Source organism: Rhinatrema bivittatum, chromosome 7, assembly GCF_901001135.1.
Source record: "Rhinatrema bivittatum chromosome 7, aRhiBiv1.1, whole genome shotgun sequence".
NCBI lineage: Eukaryota > Metazoa > Chordata > Amphibia > Gymnophiona > Rhinatrematidae > Rhinatrema > Rhinatrema bivittatum.
In genome coordinates this window covers 132,371,777-132,391,048 of record NC_042621.1, presented here as the reverse complement: position 1 = coordinate 132,391,048, position 19,272 = coordinate 132,371,777, and the positions used below count along the sequence as shown (strand labels likewise).

General features: G+C 42.2%; 1 protein-coding gene across 5 annotated transcripts in view; it reads left to right on the top strand.

Moving 5' to 3' along the window:
- The window catches only part of PPP3CB (protein phosphatase 3 catalytic subunit beta), a 187,098-nt gene that overhangs the window by 75,375 nt on the left and 92,451 nt on the right, over nucleotides 1–19,272 (top strand). The gene's annotated exons all lie outside the window — the stretch shown is intronic.

Below are 19,272 nucleotides of genomic sequence, written 5' to 3'. Positions count from 1 at the left end.
AACTACAGGGTGGCCCATGGAAAAGTAGCCCGCCTCCAGTACCAGTCCATTGGAGGTAGGCAACTTTTCCATGGGCCACCCTGCATAAGATAGCTGAGTATATTCAGTGGCTCAGCCGCATTGCTTGACCATGTTAACGGGCTAAGTTTATCTGTCTAGCTTTCTTAGCCACCTCGTTCTTATCAGTTTTCCACTGATGGATTGAAAACTTGGTTGGCAGTGAAGCATTGTATTTAGAGCCAGAATTGTGATAGGGTAAACTGAAACGTCCACTACTCTGGATGCTCTAAGAAGCCAGCTATTCGGATATCATCCATGCTTTCATAATAGTCCAAAGCTAGGTCAGGTCAAAGGTTCATCTGTCTCACTGTTCTGTTTCAGACCATGGCAGTCAACGGCTGTGTTTCTTGATTTTATATACTTGTATTACATCTTCCCTCAATTCTCCTGTTTCCCTGTTGAATAATCTTAATTTTTTCTGAATGTAGACAAAGAGGAGGCTTGCAGCAGAGTTAAGATGAATTGTTCTGGGTGGCAAACTTATTTATAGGAAAATTCATGTAAGGGGCAGCTTCCTATGGGAGCCTGCTTCCCTGGCATCAGATGTAACTTGCAAACAGTTTCAATTCCCTGTTCCCCTTGCATCCGCAAATTCACAGCCATTATTCCTTTACATGGTCTATTGGGGATACTTAGCTTCTATGTGTATGTGCTAAAGGTCCTTGGCTTCCTGCCTCCCGTGTCCCATGTTTCAGGTATACATCTTTCTCATCAGAAGTCCACAGGTAAAAAAGGTATTTCCTCCTTATAACAGTCAGTTCTGTACACGGCCATACCTAGGCACCCTGCCGGCTATCTTTTAGGCTTCTCTAAAGTGGATCATGCCCTGCACTTGGTTAAGTTCTTCCCAATTTCCTGTAGCTGTACCCTCAGGGACCCAACAAGAACAGAAGTTGGCTTCTCCCAACACTTTTTCTCTTTTTAGTTCTTTTCAATACTGGGCTGTTTTGTTTTTTTTCTTAGCCCGTGTCTGGTGCCGGGCTTACATGCCCTGTCAATCCTAATAATGTTTTTGCCCTTCTCTATACCCTTTTAAGGAGTAATTTTACAACAACCTGTATACATTTGTGAGCTTTTGTGCACCCAAGTTACACCAATTTTCAAAGCAAACTTATGCTTAAAAGTTCATATTGAATTTATTCTGGCAAAATATGCGCATACAATTACAGCTGCCATTTTGGCATGCATAGTTTAGCTGAGAGGATTGACTCGCATACTTTTTAAAATTGAAACGTATGTAAGCCCAACGCCTGGAATGCCTCTCCCTCTGCATATGGAGGGTAATCTTATAACAGCCCGCTTAGGACTGAAATCCGATTGTAGGAACTTCATCCAGAAATTTCAAAGTGGACTTACGCACGTATGCGCGTACCTCTGCACACATTTACTCCTCCTAGGGAGCAGGTGTGGGCTGTTTGAGAATTACCCACTTAAGGTGGACTATATCTTTTCTTGAGATGAGATGACCAGAACCACACACGTTATTTTATTTATTTATTCATTCTTAGACTTGATATGCTGCCCTTCCCAAAGGCCCGAGGTGCAAAATGTGGATGCACCATGGCTTTGTATAATGGCTTTTTTACCCCTTTTGAGGCTGAAAAGGAGCCTGTGGTGAATATCCGTTCAGGTCGACTGGCAAATAAAAATGTTTGTAATTATTTCCAGAGGGGACCCTATTGGGTGGCCAAGTAGTTGTGGATTGCATGTAATTGAGTGTATAAAGAAAGAAATTGTTCCTGTCTTGTTTTGTTGCATAGAATACATTAACAACTTCCTTTCTCTATGCATGAGCCTCATTATCCCTTTTTTGATATGAACAGTCATTCACCTGATGTCCGCAGCAAATAGCATTTGGCAGAAAAACCACACTGAGCATGCATGAGCTATTCTGTCAACACAAACAAAGGGCAAAAAGTCTTTAATCCACATACACCCTCAACTGTCTAAAACACTTATTCACCCCAGTTCTATAGAAATGAATGGGGGGGAACCCCAGCAGTTGTACATATATGAGAAACCACTTATTATAGTTTGAAAACAAATTCCCAATGCTTTAGTAAACTGCCAGACACCAGAAATTGTTGGCTGGCAAAGTCTAACTATGTACAGAAATCAACAAGCACACTTCTTCATATCTACATAATCTTTAGTTTGCATCCTTCCATCACTGCATCACCTACCCTGTATATCCAGCCCATATGCTAGCATATAAAAGTCTGCTTTCCATCCATCCCACTCCTAAAACACCCTCACACCTTCTACCACACAGTCAACACACATATTGCCTGGCATAGTGCCAGGCAAAACAGGATGCTCTGAACTGAGTTGCATGCCAGTACTCAGGAAAGGTACCATGTCACATGTCAACCAGTGGGTATGAGCAGCCCAAAGTCTTGCACCTCCTCTGATCTGGGCCTTCTAAAATCTGGAAAGCCACAGCCCTAGTGATGACTCTGAGCACAGTATGAAAACCCAAGGGTCATGCATGTGTTCATTGCCTGACTGAGAATGGCATAGCCAATGCATTGTTGTTCCTGCTACCCCAACCTGCCAGTCTCACATTTTCCTGCAGCTTGTCCTCCAGGACCAGTATTAGATGAGGACAAGTACCCCTGGACAGTTCTCTGACCAGCTCTAGTAAGTTTGACATGTCTTGTCTTTGTGTGAAAAGTGTAGGGTCTGCACACCTTGTTGATGGGTCCAGTGTATGTTGCTAGTGGGTCAGTGAGTTAATTCAAGATTAATATATTGCTTCACAACTTGGTGGACTTCATCCACTATGAGCGTTTTCTTGTTTTTGTGCTATTTTGCAGACTGGCCTACACCGTGTCACTGAACTGATCTTTGTCCAGGGGTTGGAAAAGCACATCTGAGAAGCATGTGCTGCCAAAGTGTCACTCAGAGTCAAAAGTGAAGGAGGGCCGAGGAACCAGAGGTTCTAGCTGTGGCAGGTGCGATTAATTGATCCTGTGATATTTCCCTGTGCATATCTTTCATCGTCCATCATGTGTAATTGCAAGTTCTTTCATATGGTATATTTTTTGTCTGCTTTGCTGATGTGATACCCGAGCTCTCAGTTTTTTCTTTGTGTGTTTCGCATTTTATCCAGCTTGCATCCTGTCATTGCTCACTTTTTATATTGTTATGTTATGCCGGTGTGTGTGTTTTTGCACATGTGCTTTGATTACTGTCTTGTGGCGGCAGGGAAAGATTCAGGGACAGGCCAACCAAGCAATCACCTGGGATGCCTACCAATAGGGCGCTGAACTGAACAATGGCTGTCAGGGCCTCAAGCTTTTTTTTTTTTTTTTTCAGCCACAGGTAGCAGGCAAGAGGATGCCCCATGCAGCAGTGCCCTATGGTGGCACACTGGTGGGGTTCCCACCTCCCACCAGCGATCAGAGGCGTGGCACGGTGGCATTCTGTGGTGACACATTGGGGGTTTCCCAGCTCCCTCACTAGTGAGAAAAGGCCCTGCACAGTGGTGAGCTTCCCACACCCAGCCAGCAGGAAGAAGATGTGGACCACCTGGGGGGGGGGGGAGGGATAAGCCATATGACAGATTTTGACTGAGAGGTGCAAGGGAAGAGGTATGCGTAAAGGAAAGAAAAGGAATGAAAGGGGATGAGAAGGGGGAGGGAGGGAAAGGAAGGGGTTGAGGATGGAGAGGGAGAGTGAGAAGGAAGAGAATGGAGTAAGGGGGTGAGTCATTGTGAGGAGAGGGAAGAGGGTGAATGACTGGAGAGGAGGTGAGAGTGAAAGAAAAAGGGGGTGAGCAATTGAGAGATGAGTGAGAAGAAGGAAAGGGGAGAAGGGAGAATGAAGTGGAAGAGGGGATTGAGAAGAAGAGGGGTTAGAAGATTCGTGTGTATATGTATGTGTGAGTGAACGTGTGTATATGAGAAAGAGAAGAGAAAGTTTGTGTGTTCTCTCCTCCCCAGCCCTCCTTTCCCCTAATTCATGATAATTTCAGGATGACTGGAAATCAAATGTTCCCAGAAGGGAGACATTTTTTATCCTTATTAGTTTTAATTATAGGATGTTATTTGATATGTTTACTATTTTCAAATATTTGATTTTTGGGAAATGTTTAAATTTTTTTTATCCTTATTCTTCTTATTTATGAGATGTTCTATTCATCTGTTTTTAAATATTGTTTTTATTTATTAGTATGGTTTACTGTTTATTTCTTGATTTCGTTTTATGAGGAATGGTGATATTTCTTTTCATTTTTTTTTTTTTGCATTTTTGCATTGCCTATGAGTCTGGCTCGGAGGTCTGGGATGGGAGAAGGGGACTGCTAGGGTCTGAGAGGGGGCTGGGAGTGAGACTGCTATGGGACTGGGAGGGAAGAGGGGGCTAGGGAGAGAGATTACTGGGGACTGGGAGGGGAGAGTAGCTTGGGAGAGAGACTGCTTCGGACTGGGAGGGGCGAGGGGGCTTGGGAGAGAGACTGCTTCGGACTGGGAGGGGAGAGGGAGAAGACTGCTGGGGACTAAGGGGAGTAGGAGACTGCTATTGCTCTTGTTTCTCTGAGATAGGAAGTGGGAAGAATTTTATTTTGTCTGTGTCCTTTTTTTAACTCTCTTTTTTTTATTTACTGTTTTTGCATGCTTAAAAAATTTAATAGAACAGCAGCGAGTACCATGTGCAGCAAGGTCTCGCTCCAAAGCACAACAGTGTCAAATAAGTAACACAGAAATATGAAAATATAAGGGGCATACAAGGATAACAGCTAAATCTGGTAGCACTATAGTATTGATGGTATATTCCCTAGATAAGAGTTTATTTGAATTGCTTATGTTTCAATGCAAATCGTATACACTCCAGATTTGCCAGTTCTAGGACTTGAGTTCTCCAATATTCCGCAGCAGGGATTGCACCTCCAAAACATTGCAATGGTTAACTGGCTGCTGATAGTAATTTACTGACCAATGACCTTTGCAAGGAACCATTGATTCTTCCCATCGACCCAATAATCCTGTGATAGGTACTATTTAAAGAGCAAAATGTAAAATGTGTGACTCTTGAAAAATGTATGCACCCTTTGACAAAGCCACCACATATGAATATAAATACCTATTTCATCCAGCCCCGCCAGCAAGTAGCGCTTAAACTTGGGAATATTCTAGAGAAAAACAGAGGGTTTTGATAAGTTCTGTGCAGCAACTTTACCATTAATTCCACTTGTGTGTATAAATTGAGCTGCGATGGACTGCTTTCCAAATATTCTTCCAGGCCCTAGCATCTACTCAGATCCATATTCCATTGATCAGTCAAGGTTGCCGAGGTTTCAGATCCTTATTTGCCCAACAAAGCACCTCAGTATATTGCAGAAATGCCCTTAATTCGGTCATGCAGATCACCCAAATATTGCTCCATACCGCATTGGGACAGAGAGGTCCATCAAGTCAGGCAATGCATTCCTCAACTGTAAATAATTAGCATGGGTATCTCTAGGCAAGTCAAATTCTTGGCAAAGTGAAGAGAATGATCCAAAGATCCCATCCTCCTACAACTGAGTGTTACGCCTGGTCGCAGATTACTGCAACCACTTATGCTCACCTCTTTCTTTGCTGCCTTGTCATCTCTTTGAAGAATGGTGGTCTCCGCCAATCACCGCCGACCAGCCTGGCGTTCTCGGGATGGTGTGGGTGCTACCGACCACCATCTTGTTTCAGGAATTACCTATCGCATGGGCCACCTTTGTACACATCATGGCGGGAACCTCAGGAGCGTCCCCTCCGGATGATGTTATCCATCTGTTGTACTTAAGCTGGCTGTCCCTTCGGTTTGACGAGTTAGCAAGGAGTTCCCTTGTTACTGAATTCTGCTCCATCCTTGGACTTCCGGTTCCAGACTCTACACTTGTCGTGAGATGCTCTGGGTACCCGCTCCTCGGGGGCCCTTCCTTGTCTCTGGCTATCCGCTCCTCGGAGGGCCTTCTTGCCTTGGACTTCTATGTATCCCGCTCCCCGGGACTTTTCCTGGAACCACCTCCTGTGAGTACCTTACTTCTATGGTCTTCAACTTTACAAGCCTCATTGTGGGATCCTCTTCGGTGTACCCCGTGCCTTGAGCCACTACCACATCATCCCAGTAGGAACCACTCCGGTATACCCTGCGCTGCAGGTCATTACCTCACCACTGCTACAGGATCCTCATTGGGGGTTCCTGCACCTCGGACTGCCATCTCATTACCACTACTGAGACACCTCTCCGGCGTACCCCGCTCAGCGGGCCACTACTGGATCTTCACATCGGAGGTATCACCCTTGGGTATACCCCTCTGCTCAGAACTTTACTTATACTGCACCTCCTGCTCCGCAGGCTGTGCCTTTCTCCTCTCTTAATAAAGACTCTATTCCACAGCTGTGTCTGATACCACTGAGACCACGCCTATTGATGGTGAGGCTCACAGGCTCCTCCCTGTGTACGGAGACACCTCTCACCTCAGCCCAGGGTTCATACTCTTACACGTCATAACACTGAGAGAGATAGTACAAGCTGCAATCACTCCATGCACGGAATGTAGGAGAGAAAGTATAACCCAAACAAAGGAATTCCTATAAATAGGGGCCAAGGGCGACAGTCTTACTGTCCAGACCCAAAAATTGCAGCACCTGACCCTACACTTTTAAGAGTATGGGCAAGGACAGGACTTTCCCTACGCCTCCACACCAGAGTTGTAGATGAAAGAAAGGAAGTAATGTTAAATCTGCTACGTCTGACTGTAAATGTTCTAACTGAAGCCAAGACTCTTCAATATGTCCAAACCAGTGCTTAAGACACACCAGACGAGCTGCCCAGTAATAAACCCAGAGATTAGGGAAAGCTATACCCGCTTGCTGTAAGGGGAGCCAGAGCTGACTTAGCTGTATCTGCGCTTGTTGATTGCGCCAAATAAACTTTGACATTGAACTGTGCAGCATGTTAAATATTTGAGAGGGAATGTGACACGGAATATGCTGAAACAAGTACAACCACTTGGGAAGAATGTGCATTTTTAATAAATTTATTCAACCTGCCCACAAAACTGGGAGATCTATCCATGCCTGAAGGTCTTGTTTAATTTTAGTGATAAGGCCCTCAAAATTTTTGGAATAGAGATCCATGAAGTTGCAAGGTATATATAATCCCAGGTATTTAAACCCCTCATGGACTACCTTAAAACCAGACAGGCAAATGGGAATTGTGACCTTTTCTCCTATAGGAAATAACTGATTTGTTCCAGATGACCTTATAGCCTGCCAAATCTCTGTACTGCTGAAGCAACGCAATCAACACCAGGCCTGACATTTGTGGAGAAGTCAGGTAAAGAAGGATATTGTCCACATATAGTGAAATCTTATGTTCACATCCCTCAAACTGCATACCTTTGATATCTTGGTGTTTCCGGATTGCCATCGCCAAGGGCTCAATAGCCAGGTCAAACAGTAAGGGAGAAATGGGTCAACCCTGATGCAACCCTGGCAATGGACACAAAAGGAAAGGCCCCATTGATCAGGAGACATGACTGAGGTTTTGAATACATGGGTAATCCGAAAGCTTGTCATTATGCATTACGGTAAAAAGAAAGGGCCAAGACAGACAATCGAAAGCCTTCTTTGTAGCAAGTGACACAGTTGGGCCTGTGAAACCATGACCTTTGGCCATGTGCATAAAATTGAACGGTTGCCTGGTGATTGAAATAGAAATATGTTCTTTGACAAAACATGTTTGATCTCTGTAAACAAGCGAGGGTAACATAGGTTCTAGCTGAATCTGCAGAATCTTAGCCAAAATTTTTAGGTCTGAGTTTAACAATAAAATTGGCCTGTATGACCCGCATTCTGGTGGGTCCCTGCTTTTCTTGTGAATTAACAAGATGATTGCATTACCTATATCCCCTAGGGACCTCTCCTGCACCCTAGTGAATTTAAAGAGTTAGAGCAAGTAGGAATCCACGTCAGGTAAATACTTCTTTAAAAAAAATCAACATGGTAACTATCAGGGCCTGGGCATTTCCCACCTAGCAGAGCCTGTATAGCAATTTAAATTTCTTGCAAAGATATTAGGGCAGCGAGCACTGCTTGCTGTTCATCAGTTGTGTCAGTAGAACCAGGTGAGAAAGAAAGCAAGAGGTTCGATGCCAGCCAGATTGGGATCTGAGTATAATTCGGAGTAATACATAAAGAGACACTCAACCTCCTTAGGAACCTACTTTTTAACCCCAGCTGACTTCTTAACTGAGGTAATATGTGACTTACATTGCTTTCTCTTTACTGCACAAACCAAAAATTCCTCTGGTTTATTTCCATGTTCATAGAACTTCAGCCTAGTATATTTAAGAACCCTCTCAATTTTGTCACTTCCAGGGCTTGTAGCTCTTTATGCTTATCTTCTAGTAATTTATAGACTCTAGGGGAGCAGTTTGTTTTGTGCTGAGCCTCCAGTCACTCAGTGTCACTTAGCACAGAGGCCACCTGTTTTTTATGTTCTCTGTTGAGAAAAATTGTATAATAATTTTGCCTCTGAGAAATCCCTTAAACGTTTCTCAATGCAAGAATGGAGAATAGTCCATTTCAGAGATGCAGGTATCGAATTCAGAGATCGCTGTTTGCAGCAAGCTTGAAAAGATTTTGTTGTCCAGCAAAGAGGTATTTAGTCTCCATGAAAGTTAGGTGGTCTATAGGGCAAATCAGAATATCAGTTTGGACAGGGTTATGATCAGATATGATACACAGTAAAGTCTGGGTGTCTTTGACATGGGCTGCCAAGTTTGGTGTACAGAGAAAATAATCCAACCTACTGTAGGGGTTGTGGTTGGTCAAGCAATATGTATAATTTCTCTCCGTGATATGGTGTATACGCCAGCATTTACCAAGTAGAAAATGTTGATGAGCTCTACATGATTGGGCTTAGATGGAAGCAGAATCCTTGGGATAGATGATCTATCGAGGTCTGGATTAATCTAAACATTCCAGTCCCCTCCAATTATCAACTGCTCAAAACCAAAAGTAGCAAAGGTGTCTGTGAAGTTCCTGTAAAATTCAGTCTGGTTCAAGTTAGGACCAAGCACATTGACCAGGGTACATTTAACAGAATATACTGAACATTCCAAAATAACTTCTCTCCCATTCGTATCTGCTGTTGAACAGTGCATAGTCGGTGGATAGTTCTTGTCTATTAACATACAGACACCTTTGCTCCTAGAGTTGTAAGAAGAATAGAAAAAACTTCCATTCCCAACCACCCTTGAGCTTTTCGTATTCCGAGTTGGTCAGATGAGTTTCCTGTAATAGAAGAATATGTGCTTTATTACTTTGAGCAAAATGCAAAATACTTTTTCTTTTAATTGGGGATGATATCCCCGGGACATTAAATCAGGCCAACCATTGCTCCAATAATTCAGTATATTTTTTATAACAATAACAACCCGTCCCAATATGGAGCTGTTCTCTGTTGCCTCAAACAAAGATTTCAGGATTTGTTCAATACAGGTGTTAGACATTGTAATTACATATGTTGAACTGCATAAACCCAAATTTGCATTTAGCAAAAGCATGCCTTTTGCAGCCCAAAATCACAACAGACATATTGATCCCCTTTACCCCCCTCCCCACAAACCCTAACTCCCGACAAACATAACCAGCCCAAAAGCCAGAATGACAAAATGACTTAACCCATAATGTCTCCCCTCTCTCCAGAAAATTTCAGCTTCAATAAGAAAAAACATGCTTCCCTCAGGTGGGTCCTAAATCAGGACTGAGGGGCTGATTGCACCCTAAATAGAATAGACCCAACAGATCCAACTCATACTCCCACCCCCACCTGAACATTACCCCAAATTTGTTCAGGGGGTTTGGCAGAAAAAAGAGCCCTAGTAACATAAACAGAAACGTTAAGCATCTCATTGACATTAGAAAACGTGAGACACAAATCTCTGATTAGACAAGACAGAGTGGATAAAGAAGCCGCGTGCTCATTGTGGTTCAGAGTTACCAACACACCACCGTTATGTCTTAGCAAGAAAAAACAAACAATGAAAAGAGCATGACCTAATCGAACTAAGTCCCAATGACTCCAAATAAGAACATTCTGCAGCGTTCCAAGATGGGTGCACACAGGTTGTTTGGCACTCTGAAAAGGACAAGCTAAGCACAGATTATCGAAATTAGCTGAGTTCCCAGACAGTGCATTGACAACATCCAATATATTAAAGGATCGAAGCCAGGCTATGGTTGTACCAGAGTCTCTGATCCTGGCCTGTAGGTCATTCTGAGAAGAAAAGGGTACTGGTATTTGTTGTTTCAGCGAAACGGCAAAAGCATTAGTCATGCAGTCCCCAACTGAAAATCAAAAAAATATAATAATGTGAAAGAAGACAAACCACCAGGCCTCTCCCACCCAAGAGCCTCGAAAAGGCACCCAAAGAGTGATATTGGGGACGACTTCCACACTGCAAAAATTTAGATGAGCTGCTCCTGCCAGTAAATGTGAATGCCGACCTCAGCGTGGCAGGTTGAAAATCAGTTGATGAGTTAATTATGTTCAACTCAGAGGTGAGGCAGCGTGCTTGCAACTCTCAAGGAACTCTTCTTCCTCTTCAGCAGTCATGCATACCTTGACGCTATTAACTTTCACCCGCAGCTTGGGCAGATACATCATTGTGTACTTTACACGAATTCTATGGAAGCCTTTCTTCACTACGTCAGGTGCCTGCCTCTGCTACTGGAAATCCAACAAGAAGTCCGGAAAAAGCATGATTTTAGCACCTTGGTAAGTAAGAGTTCCAGCCGATCGGGTAGTGTGTAAAATCAGCTGTTTGTCAGTGAAATTGTGTAGGCGCATGATTAGGGTGCGTGGTCTACCCCCACTTGCAGGGGCTGGAGCCAAGGAACTGTGTGCTCGATCAACTTTTATGACACCAGTTTTGCTTTCTAGGTCAGGAAGTGTAGAAAGCCGTTGTTTAACAAAGTTAAAAGAATGAGCTCCCTCGGCCTTCTCTGGCAGACTGATAATTCAAATGTTATTTCATCTGGAGCGATTTTCAAGGTCATCCAGTTTGGCGCTTACCGTGTTATACATGCGGTCTATCTTGTCCAGCTTTGCCCGCACTGAAGTCAGCTTATCTTCCAGGTCAGACACTTTAGTTTTGACTTTATCTAGTCTAGAGGAATTCTCTTGAACTGATTCCACCAATTGAACTGTTTTATCCACCACTATTTCTAGTTGAGTGTCTAGCTTTTTAATTATTTTGGCAGCAAAGGCATCCACCAATACCGAGATATGCTCCCTACCACCAACTGCATTTAGAGTGGATTCATTGAGCTTATCAGAAGGTAAAGCCAAGGCCATTGTTTCCTGCTCCTGCTCCCGTGATTTATTTCTTGTTGCTTTTTGCATCTTAGCACTTCTTTCCACCCACAGGACAGGAATAGAGCTTTGACTAGCGTCCTTAGACATTGAGATTTTGCTGTGCTGAGGTCAAAATTATAGTTTAACAGCGTAAAGTAAAATGGGCCTGGCGGGAGTTCTCTCACACGCAGCCGATTACCTCAGAGCATGCTCGGAAACCCCCTCTGTGTCTTTTTTGGGAAACGTGCATCTGAATATTTCTATAGTGTAAGGCATATGCAATTGTTTTTATTTCTCTAGTGTTATGCTGCAGGCAGAGTCTGGCTTTTGGGGGTTTCCAGTTCAACTTTTGTCTCCATGTTTCTCTTTCTAATTTGTGGTCAGTTATTCTGTATTTGGTGAGGGTCTATTTGTGTTTTGCATGTGGGACCGAGGTGAGGTGTTCTGCTAGTGTGTAGTTTCTGTGTCAGGATCTGTAGCTGTCCACCCTGTTCTTTTTTGTTTTCAATCTGTACAAGGGTGTATTGTGTTGTAGAGCAGTGAGCATGATACAGGGCATACAGTGTGAGCCTGAGAGCGTTCCCAGATATGGAGAGCAGGAGAATTATTTATCCTTATTAGTTTTAATTGTTGGGTGTTATTTGATGTGTCTGCTGTTTTGAAATATTATACTGGTGTTTGGGAAATTTTAAAAAATTTGTATACGAGTTTTAAATTATTGGATGTTCTATTTGTCAGCTGTTTTTATTTATTTATTTAAAATTATTTATGACCTGCGCCTTCCAAATACTTTGTGGCGGGGTACAAGTTCACATTCATAGTAATCAGATTACAGACAAATAAGACATACAATGCTCAATAAAAGAAAAATTAAAATAGAACATAAACATGTATTCTTTTTATTAGTATTAGAATTTAAAGAAAGAAGTAATGCCATCCTGCTTGGAGTGGCTTTATATTTGGTTGGGGGGGGCGGGGTGCAAATTACTAGCCTGCCCTAGGTGCCAAAATGTCTCCGTCCAGCCCTATCTGGTGAGTAGGCTGCAAAAGCACTTGCTGTTTCTGGCATTTCATAGCTCTCTGTCGTGTTGCATTGCCTTGTCTTTCCTGGTGACCCTGTATGCTTTTTTTCTCTTCTAAGTATCCTTCTTTGCAGTCTTTGCTCATGCTTTTAAATGTAACAGTTACCCGTTGTATCTGGCTTTCTTCTGTTCCTCTGTTTGAGTTCCTTTGTACTTTTTGAATGCTGATCTTTTTGCCCTTATTTTTTTAGCCACTTCTTTAAACAACTGTATTGGTTTCTCTTTCCTCTTACTTTTATTTACTATTTTTACATGAAGATTTGTTGCCTTTCTTACAGCTCATTTTAATTTAGTCCACTGTTATACTTCACCCATCTTCTCCTAGCCTTCCAGCTCTTCCTGCTGGTACTGCCCTATTTTAGCAAAGTCTGAATTTCTGACATCCAGGACTTGGATCTTCATGTGACTTCCCTCCGTCTTGGCCACTATTTCAAACCATATCTATCGTCTGATGATCACTGGCGCTCAGATGGGCATCTCCCCAGACATCAGAGATACTATCTCCATTCGTGAGCACCAGGTCCAGTATTGACCCTCCCCTCGTGGGCTTCATCACCTGTTGCTTAAGCAGACCTCCTTGAAAGGCGTCAACAATTTCCCTATTTTCTTACAGATTCTGCAGCAGGGATACTCCAATCCACATCCATTAGATTAAAATCTCCAACGAGCAGCACTTCCTTTCCACCTTTTGGATATCTTCAGCAAAATCTGGCCAGCTCTTCTGTCTGATTCGGAGGCCTGTAGACCACAGCTGTGTAAATGGAAGAAGTACCGTGGGTTGTCTTTAAAAAAAAAAATAATAATAAAATATATATATATATATATATATATATTTTTTTTTTTTTTTAAAGACAGCCCTCGGTACTTCTTCCTTCCTCCATACTTCCTGCATTTCACTTGCTAGACTACTGTTTTTGACATCGTGACTTCTCCCCCCTTTTTGTCCTCTCCAACCTTCCTGGGGGATGGCCATATTCCATTCATGAGACTTCTTGAACCATGTCTCCATGACAGCACAAGTATCCAAGTCTGCTTCCACAGTTGGGGCCTGCAAATCTGGAACTTTCTTGCTCAGACTGTGAACATTTCTTCACATAGCTTTTCCCTCTGCTTGCTGTTCTTCCTGGGCACCTTTTCTGTGCCTTTGCCTAAATTTAGAATAATTTTGTCCTTTTATCTGCCCACTTCCTATGTTTATATGCATTGGAGGTGACATTTCAATTCCATGGCCTTCCATCTGCCACCCCCATTCTCTAAAGGGAATCTGTTTGTTTTTCTTTTTCTCTCTGAATGTCACAGGAGGTGAAGCAGAATGTACAGGTGATCGCTGAGTTTATGTCCTCGAATGAAACAAATAAAAGGTGGTGGTCCATATGTATCATGAAGTTGCAGCACATGTCAATGTGTAAAATGCTTATTTTATTTATTTTTAGTTAAAACATTTATAAACTGCTCTAGACTAAGTTTTAAGGCGGTTAATAAAGCAATAGATATACAATACAATAAAAGAAATACAATAAGCAAAATATATTAGTAAGCCTTATTGTATCCTGCTGTACAATTTTTCCCTTTTCTTTAATACAATTTCTGACGTGACTACTACCAGTTATGCCTAGAGGTTCATAGCCTCAAAACTACAAAACTGTATTATGCTTATCAATTACTGTTCAACCAACTCAAATTGCCAGCCAAAGAGGTAAGTTTTTAGCAACTTCCTGAAGCTCTTAGCGCATACTATCAAGTGCAATTATTCTAGCAAATTGGGCCCTCAATGGAACATGTCCTTTCTTGAGTTTCCAAAAGGTGCACAAGCTTTAAGGAAGGAATGTCAACAAACCAGGTTGTGGTGATCTTAAAACACATGGAGGATTATAGATTGGAAGCATAGGGTGATTCAGTCTTTCCCCACAATTTATGGGTCTGATTTTAAAAAAGTTACACGCTTAAAATTGGGTTTTACATGTTTAGATGCACGTTACTCGAATAAGTATGCTGTAGCAGTCAAAAAAGCACGGAGCGGCAGTTACTACCTTTAAGAGAAACATGGAGGTAACCTGCACGGAATGGCAGTTACTACCTTTTAAGAGAAACATGGAGGTAACCGACACGGAGCGGCAGTTACTACCTTTAAGAGAAACATGGAGGTAACCTGCACGGAACGGCAGTTACTACCTTTAAGAGAAACATGGAGGTAACCTGCACGGAACGGCAGTTACTACCTTTTAAGAGAAACATGGAGGTAACCTGCACGGAGCGGCAGTTACTACCTTTAAGAGAAACATGGAGGTAACCTGCACGGAACGGCAGTTACTACCTTTTAAGAAAAACATGGAGGTAACCGGCATGGAGCAGCAGTTACTACCTTTAAGAGAAACATGGAGGTAACCTGCACAGAACGGCAGTTACTACCTTTTAAGAAAAACATGGAGGTAACCGGCACGGAGCGGCAGTTACTACCTTTAAGAGAAACATGGAGGTAACCTGCACGGAGTGGCAGTTACTATCTTGGGAAGTTTGTTGGGTAGACTAGATGAACCATTTTGGTCTTTTTCAGCCGTCAATACTATGTTACTATGTTAGTACATAGATTGATTCAGAGCGATTCAAAAGTAGTTTTCCTCTGCTTTAATGAATCTGTAATGTTGCATCAATTTTATAAAGTGCTTTGCTTTTATAAAGGCAAACTGATCTTCTGGAAACAATCTGTATTGTGTTTATTTTATTTTTTTAGGAAATCAAAGTCCTTAATTTTACCTTGCATATTTAGCTATCCCCACACATTTTAAGAAGGTAATAATGTAACATCGCAGGTAACTTATGTGGCAGCTATAATTTATTGCTTTGGATTTATTATCCACTTTTTTGAATACATGATTCACCTAAAGCGGTTTATAATACATTAGACTAGCAGCAATGAGCAAAGATCAATAACAGCTTTACAAATTACATGTGTAACAGTTTAAAATAACAGGAAAATCACATTTTACTTTGCAGACAAAGCTACAATTGTAAACATAAGTTGTGCCAATTTTCAAAGTTAATTATACACATAAATTCGCTTTGAAAACTGTGAAAATATGTGCACAAACTCAGCTACAAAGTTGCACCTGCTCTTTGCAATGTGTTACTTGTGTGTGAATTTACGCACGTACGTTTTAAAATCAAAAGTATGCACGTAAATCCAAACTCTGCCCTAGGTCCATCCTGTTATGCCCCTTTTCTATGTGCAAAATTGGGGTATGTACATTCTTTTACATGCACAGCCCAGGGCAATTTTGTAACAAACCATTTAAGTGCATTACCCAGTTTTTGATGGAGCTCATACCTGACTCCTTGTTTCCACTGGCTGGGGGTGGAGAGTCCAATCCTTCCCTTCCAAAGTTGCAGATGATCACCAAAGAGCATTCGGTCCTAAAGATTGTGGAGTGTGGCTACCGTTTGTGTTTTTCTTGCTTCCCTCCAACCCAGCAATTTTCAGCCTTCAATTCAGACCTGTCTCATTCTGCCCAGCTACAGCTGGTAATGGAGTTGCTCCTCCTGCAGTAGGCGATCGAACCGGTATCTTTCCAGGAGTGTGAACAGGGATTTTACTCTAAGTATTTCCTCATCTCCAAGAAAACAGAGTGGAGGTGGGTGGGACTGAGACCCATTCTGGATTGACAAAGACTGAACAAGCTGCTGGTTTGTGAGAAATTCAACATGAACGCCTTCCAAACTATTCCCCCTTTTGTTCTACTGTGGGATTGGATGTGGTTCCTGAATGCCAAGGACACATATGTGTACATCCCCATTCATTCATGCCACAGGAAGTTCTTCAGATGTGTGGTGAAGGATGTATATTATCAGTACAAAATGCTCTCCCTTGTAGGAAAATACCTACAATACCTGAATGTAATCTGCTTTGAAGTGGCAAAAAGCTTCATCCCCCCCCCAAAATAAATAAATATTGGAACTGCATGCCATTTGTTATGCACTTGGAGCTTTCTCTCATCTTCTGTCAGGAAAGATTCAGACAATCAAATGGTCATATTCTATATAAATAAGCAGGGAGGCATAGGCTCATACATTCTCGGCCATGAAGCTGCCTTGATTTGGTCATGGGCTCTTCATAATGGGGCCCACCTGCAGGCAGCCTATCTTCCAGTTCAAAATACACTAGTGGATTGCCTCAGCAGAGTATTTCTACCACACGAATGATCCTTGAATCAAAGGATAGCAGACAGTTTATATAATCTCTATGGACAGCCAATGATCAACCTATTTGCGTCAGAAAGCAACAGAAAGGTCAAAGAGTTGTTCATACTTCCAAGCAAGTCCAGCTCAGCTCCCACTGTCTTTCTACTAAAGTGGGGCATTAGTCTACCCTTGTGCATATCCGCCAATTCCACTAATCGCAAGGACATTTCAGAAAGGCCTTCAGGATCATACACAGATGATCCTAATTGTACCAGCCTGGCCACAGCAAGTGTGGTTTCTATATCTCATTCAGTGGTCAGTGCAGTCCCATTTTCATTGATAACATCTGGAACTCTTACCGTTCAGGAAAATGGTAAGGAAAATGGTTCAGGAAAATGGTAAGCTTTGCTACCTGAATCTATCCTCCCTAGCCCTCACGGCATGGATGTTGTAGTCTTTTTATTACGCCTCCTAAACAGAGCAGAGGATGTTCTCATTTTAGCCAGGAAACCTTCAGCCAGAAGATCGTACAACTTCATTTGGAAGAAATTCATATCCTGGTGTCAGTCCAGCAGCCTGGACCCTTTTCTCTTATAGCCTGAGGGATGTACTCCAGTATTTTTGCTTCCTTTCATCTTCAGGTCTTATGACTTCATCAGTGAAAGTTCACCTCTGTGCTATTGCAGCATATCACCAGCCGGTAAAAGGAGCTCCTGCCTCTTTCTATACTTTGGTCTCCAAGTTTATGAAAGGGCTTTGGCATTCCAGTCCTCTAGTTAGTAAACCTCCAGTGCCTTGTGAAATTTCTGTAGTACTAGCTCAAGTACTAGTGAAGCCTCCCTTTGAACCTCTGGAATTGGTGAACTTGCATTTTCTCACTTGAAAAGCCATGTTTCTCATTGCTGTCACTTCTACACAAGGAGTCAGATGATTGAAAGCACCAGCAACCTATTCACCATACCTTTAGTTCTTCCACAACAAGGTGTTTCTACATATTCACCATAAGTTTCTTCCCAAAGTGGTATGGTTTTTCACGTTAACCAAGCTAATGTGCTTCCTCCCTTCTTTCTGAGACCATATGCACATAAGGGGGAAAGGTTCTTAACTCTTTGGACGGTAAGAGAGTTCTAAAGTATTTGAGCAGGATTCAGCCTTCTGGTCAAGCCTCTCAACTCTGTGTCCCTTTTTTTTTTTTATACATTTTCATGGCATACAACATAGAACATACAATTCACATTGGTTTTCAGTAAATGAGCAGATATTAAACACACATCTGAAATGTAGACACAGAGTCATAAGAAATATCTAAACTCTGGCACCCACCACATCAATTATGTAACCCAACATATAATATTCATGATATAAGACCCCAAATATTTTGATATTTGAAATTTTCCTTCTTCAGGGCATATCCTCTGATTATGTTTCCAGAGGTCGCTATCATAAATCTGGCAGCTAGCAGCAATTGACCAACCAGTGGGCTATATTTCTGGGGGATTAACGAACCCACCCACCGGCCTAGAAGACTCATTATGGGCGTTATTCCGACTGGGAAATCCAGGATATTAGAAATCTCCTGTGTAACCTGTTTCCAAAAATAACTAACACTCACGTCACTGCAACCTTGCCAACATGCACCATCAGGTGTTAGATTTATTTGATGATAAAATAATGGTGTGAGGTAAGTTCTATGTAACAACTGTAACATTAACTTTAACCGTTTGGTACAGATAGAGCTATGATGAGCATTAGCCATATATTTTTCCACACTTTGTGATCCTAGGAGGGTGGTACCCTCCTAGGATCACAAAGACCAGGTTCCACTTTTCAATCAATTTCAAAGGAATCTCTTCCCCAAATTTACTAGTCGGTATACCCCAATATATGACAGTTAATCTTTTAGTATAGACATCAGGGTCACCCAGATATCTCTCCATCCCATTTAGCTTCCGCAATGGTGCCAAGATATTAAAATGACCAGCCAGTACCTCTCTCAGCTGCAAGTATTGTGCATGTGTATGCACTGGCAGATCAAATTCCTCACATAAATCACCAAATGGCTGAAGGCCATCCTGGTCCCAAAGCTTTTAAATGGTAAATAAACCCAGGCCTCTTCAATTTTTAAACTCTTCTGAAAAAGTGTGCTGTGAAATGGCAGAATTCCCATAAATCAGGGCAATGGGCGAAAGGCCCTCGAACCTCATACCCAAGAATTTATGTACCTGAGACTACACCTTAAGAGTATGTGATGTAATCAGACTGCCTCTGCACACCCTTTATCTGATAGGAGAGTCCCCCAAAAGAAATGGCAACATAGCTAAGGAACCCCCTTCTGTCTGCATGCGTTCTAATGAAATCCAAAGGGTATCTATCCAAGGGGTATCTACATGTCCTGCCCATGCTTTAAGGCACATCAGTCTAGCAGCCCAATAATAAATCTTTATATTGGACAGTGCCATTCCATTCTGCCTTTTGGGCATCCACAGTTGCTGGAAACTAATTCTCGCTTGCTTATGTCTCCATATAAATTTACCAAAAATCAAACGCACCAAATATCTATGAGGGATTTCTACTATGTGATCAAATCAAAAACAAATCACCTTGTTAATAT